Below are 5617 nucleotides of genomic sequence, written 5' to 3'. Positions count from 1 at the left end.
GATCATATAAATACAGACAATGTTCCTATTGCTAAGATACATTCATTCACAGTATGGTGAGTAATTAATAAGCCTATGGACTTGTTACTTACAAGCTTCAAGTTTACAATACAGCTCAATGGAAAGTACCAATCCTGCTTTTGCAGTGGAACACTTGATTTTGGTCTGATTTATATTTCTTGGTGCCATCTAGTGAGCATGGATGGGAATTACAGAGATTTGACCAATGTATTAGTAGAAGTACTGGATCAGAACATGTGGCGTCACTGTGGTTCCACTGTATGGAGGCTGGGGAGAGTTGATACTTTGGTTTTATGTACACGGAACAAGAATATAAATGCAACATATAAAGTGTTGGTCCTGCTATTTCATGATCTGAAATAAAAAAAATCCCCAAAATGTTCCATATGCACAAAAAGGTTATTTCTCTCATATTTTGTGTTTACATTTGTTTACATCCCTTTTAGTGAGCATTTCTCCTTTGCCAAGATAATCCATCCACCTGAGAGGTGTGGCTTGTGCTGGGGAAAATAAAAGGCCTCTCTAAAATGTGCAGTTTTGTCACACAACACAATGCCACTGATGTCTCGAGTTTTGAGGGAGCGTGCAATTGGAATGCTGACTGCAGGAATGTCCAACAGAGATAATATGATTGTTAATTGATCTACCATAAGCCGCCTCCAATGTTTTTTCAGAGAATTTGGAAGTACATCCAACCGGCCTTACAACCACAGACCACGCCAGCCCAGGACCTCCACATCTGACTCCTTCATCTGCGGGATCATCTGAGGAGGAGGCGGGTGCTGCTGTCTGTAATAAAGCCCTTTTGGAGCGGAAAAAAACGAATTCTGATTGGCTAGGTCTGGCTCCCCAGTGGGTGGACCTGACTCCAAAGTGGGTGGGCCTATGCCCTCTCAGGCCCACCCATGGCTGCACCCCTGCCCAGTCGTTTGAGAACTCCATAGATTAGGGCCTAATTTATTTATTTCAATTGACTGATTTCCTTCTATGAACTGTAACTCAGTAAAATCTTTGAAATTATTACATGTTGCATTTACATTTTTTGTTCAGTATATATTCTACATTCAGCCATATATATTTTATGACATCTAGTTTTTTAGTTTAGAGAGAGTGTAAACCTAAGAATAAAAGTGTTAGATTTACACACCTTACTCAAGACAGTATTTTGAATCAGTTCCTATTGGGCCAAACATAATCTCCCCGAATCACAATTAAAACAATCTGTAAACACATCCAACGAGTTTGTTGAGTCACAAGCTTGATTGATGTAGTCATTGCGGGCTCGGAATATGGGCCAAATACTATATTTCTGACTACTTTAACCCTCTACTGCACATCGTTGCCATCAGGTAACAGAAAACCTGTTTACTCCTCACACAACCCCATATTATTTAAAAAAAATCCTACACATGACAATTCGTGATGACATGTCTTTAAACAATCCAATGAGGTGCAGAAGTTTGTATGATGTATCAATTAAGGGATGGGACCTTCTTTCAGGAAGCAGAGCAACATAAGCGCATGGTGTGAGTGAAGGGTAAGATACATTGCTCTAAAGAAGCATATTTGATTTAATATATATTTCAAAATGTCATTTTCCTGTTTCCTCAGGACAATGTTGTGCAGTTAGGCAGATTTTTTGTTTGTTTCAGTTCAGTTTTAGGGCAATGTCATTCTCAATGATAGACATGTAATTTGATGTAAAATGATGGCTTGGTCAATATCTTTGCTAAAATATCCACTGACATTCACATGCAATGGACACAGCGACATTCTATTGGCAAAAGGATCCTAATGGAGCAGTTAGGATCACCCTCTGATAGTGAGGACAGTGTGCTGGAGGACAGTGACAGTGAGGAAGAATCAGGTTTGAGAGGCAGTGAAATACTAGTTTATGCCCCCAACTTGTATTTCCTTATTTTTTTATATATTTTTTTCACCTTTATTTAACCAGGTAGGCTGTTTCTGAAAACAGTGCTTGTTTCTATTATATTTCACTTAATAAATGTTTCCTGAAAATATCAAATTTTCCTTGGTGTTTCAGTAACCTGATGGCACGGTCTTGAGGCAACACACTGGGTGTGTGGGTAAAAGTGACCCTTTATATTATTGCTACATTATCAGTCTGAGGAGGCAGCCTTAGTCTCATTGCCATTTTAAAAGGTATTTCAAGTGTATTTGTAATGAAGTTAACAGTAAAGGTACAGTATACACATGTGGGGTTTGGATAAAGTGCCCTAGTTGATTGCAATGCATAGCTATCTACCAGTGTAGATGTTCCAGCGTGCAATTCAGCCATGCTTTCAGTCTCCCTGAGTAGTAGTTCTAATCATGCTCTATTTGATGTAGCTCTGTCTTTTAAACTCAAGTTTACTTGACTAAATATGGTCATTTAAACAAATGAATGCAATTAAATTAAATCATGTTTTCCATAGTGTTACCTGGTCTAATAAACAACGTAAAGTTATTCTAATGAAATGCTCTTTCTCATTGGTTAATAAGTGTGGGCGGGTTCGAGGAGCAAAGGTATATATGCTGTGCTCAGGTTGAACACCATTTTGCAATGTGCTCCATAGCAGTTTGTTTGTTGTGTCCCATATGTATAGGCAGTTGATTTAGGCTATTCCCAATAAGGAGAGCGTTAGGTTCTGTTTAGAGCTGGAAAGGGGTAATTCCTTGTTATGCTGTTTCGCATTTAGGCCTTGTCTTAGCTGCAGCAGGAACCCCATTGAGGGGCTGAGCTTTAGACTCGCTGTCATTTTTGTCCGTTTTCGTAATCCTGAATGTTGGTGCTAAGGAGACAAACCCTGCATCCGTAATAAATTCACGTATTGTCTTTGTACAATCATGGGTCCTCCTTCCCAGCTATCACCTCCTTTGGCTATTCTGGGTCTACAATCAGAAAGACTTTATCTTCCAAAAAATCATATGTAATTGTTTTTCCATTTAAAACCAAAATGTGTGCAGTAGAGGTTAAGTGAATTTGGCCAAATACGAAACTAGATACATAAAGTGCTTTCATTTTTAAACAGTAAAACAGATATTGATTTATTTGTATTTTTTTCACATTCAAATTAAAGGTACTGTCGCCTCATGAAACATTTGATCTCAATTCCAAAATGCTGTAGTATAGAGCCAAATCAAAAAACGTAGCTTCACTCTCCAAATAAATACGGACGGGAATGCATACCTACTCCACAAAAGCTGTAAACCCAGGGCTAACATCTGCAGACTTTATGGAGATGGAGAGAACATCAAACAAATAATGGCTTGAGTTCTCCCACAGCTTTATGCACTGTCAGATTCAAACAATCTGCTATGAGGTCTGCAGCTCACCCAGTGTTTCACCTTATCAGAATATATTACAGCTCACTACCTTCTGAGTGCATATCAAGAAGGGGACTGCTGCTCATAGACCACATCGGTGTTGTTTTAGAATAACGGGTGCTGTAGATCTGCTAGTGTTGCTAATCTGTCTGTCTGGATTATGGGCTCAGGGAGAGAGCAGAGGGATCAGAGAGAGTTTCATCGAGAGCCAACGGACTAAAGCTACAGAGACGACTTGCAAACAGACAAGCAGCTGGACAACTTACAACCCCTGACATCTGGACCGAGCTGAAAGAACTAAGAGACCTGGTGGTGGAATGGAGAACAGAGCTGAGGAACACAGAAGCCAGACTGAAGGACAGCGAGGACCAGGCGGAGGAGCAACGACTTTAGCTTAGGCTGACCAAGGAGGATGTGGAGGAGCTGAAGACAGGAAATGCAGCCCAAGCTGATGAACTGTCAGCTATGGAGGCCAGAGTGACAGCCAGTGAGAGTGGTAACACAGGCTTGAAGGCCAGAGTCACAGTCAGTGAGAGGGAGGTGGAGGAGCTAAAGGCAGAGAGCCCAGTCAGACCAAAGGTGGCCTTCACTGCTAGTTGGGCTAATTTAGGACAAGTAGGACCATTCGATAATGAATATTGGTATACAGTAGCGTCTTTAACACTGGCATGACCTACAACCCAACTGCAAGCATCTTCACAGCACCAGAAAAAAAAAAAAGTGTACTACTTCAGATGTACAGCCCATGATTACCACACTATACATTATATGACCGTTTTCCTCCACCACAATAATCAGACCGTTCTGGATAATTATATATATATTTCTAATGGATAGGATGCACGTGTGTCTAATACATTGTCTTTAGAGCTGGAGGAGGGCGATGTGGTCTCGATACGTCTCCCCAAAGACCACGGAGACCACGTTCAGTGGCTTCCTACTTTGCCCTATGTGAGGGGAGCACCATACTGTACTGCTGCAATGAACCGCTGTAACAAAAAGCTTTCTGGTGTGAGCAGTTCTGGGGTTAAGATGTTCCTTCATAATCACTAAGAAGACATTTAAAACTAATACTGGTGGTTGTGTTATTTTCTTGAAGGGTGAATGTCTTCAGAGCATTGAGTCGTTTGATTTCCCCAGTGTCTTTATTCCAACTTCCATACATTTTTACCCCATTCAGTTGGATACAGACTTAATTATGGTGATTGTGAAGCGGAATGCTTCAGCGGCTGTGACGATGATGTCCGGTCCTTAGACTCGTGAATGACAGTCATGAGAGTCTGAGGAGACATGAGCCTTATGTCATTGTGACGTTCTGGGACTACAGCAGATAGACGACACACAGATACGCACACACAGATGTGCACACACACGCAAGCAATATTTGTCAGGCCGTGAGACATCCTGAAAATTGGTCCTCTCACAGAATCGTCTGTAGCGTCCGAACAGTTTGGCCTACAAACTATTATGACCCTTCTATGGGGTTACAGCAGATACACACACACACACACACACACACACACACACACACACACACACACACACACACACACACACACACACACACACACACACACACACACACACACACACACACACACACACACACACACACACACACACACACACACACACACACACGTCAGGAGCTGCTACTTACTGTCTGTAATAGTGACTCAGTCGAAGCAGGGTGTGCATGGCTGAGCTCCCTGAAAGCTCAAACAAATAACATTGTTCTTTGTTTACTATAATAACACATTACCAGTGACAGTAACGCTAATTATATGTACATTCAATTCAGTCAAAACAATGAAACCACACATTTCAGTATTTACCTACTAGGCACAAAGTGGTTGAATCAACGTTGTTTCAATGTCCTTTGTCAACATATTGTGATGAGGAATTTACGCGGTTGTTTTGAGGGTGACATTTCAACCAAAGGATTATGTCATCATGGTAACCAAATTTCAACATAGACAAACCTTGCATAAAATATGTTGAAATTGTGACTTTCAGATCGCCAGCAATAGGCTGGGCAGGTCCTCCTACTGGAGAATTGATCTACTGTATCTACAGATACCATCTGGTCTCCCATCCAGGGTTTAACTAAGCCCAGCCGTGATATTATATTTGTCCCTGACTACTACCAATGAGCTATCTTGAGAGTGACCATTGAGAGATCACCACTTAAAAACGAAACAGATTCACTGTTGCAAAGTCATTCCAAAGGGTAGGTATAACAGAGCAAATGAAATGTGACCATACTTTC

The 5617-nt window shown here is 41.1% G+C and overlaps 1 pseudogene; it reads left to right on the top strand.

Moving 5' to 3' along the window:
- Positions 1–1815: 1815 nt before the first annotated feature.
- On the top strand, positions 1816–4303 carry LOC116356396 (uncharacterized; annotated as a pseudogene).
- The last annotated feature ends 1314 nt before the right edge of the window (positions 4304–5617 follow it).

This window comes from Oncorhynchus kisutch, linkage group LG22 (assembly GCF_002021735.2).
Source record: "Oncorhynchus kisutch isolate 150728-3 linkage group LG22, Okis_V2, whole genome shotgun sequence".
Lineage (NCBI taxonomy): Eukaryota > Metazoa > Chordata > Actinopteri > Salmoniformes > Salmonidae > Oncorhynchus > Oncorhynchus kisutch.
Note: the sequence above shows the minus strand (reverse complement) of the source record. Positions and strands in the feature narration are given on the sequence as shown.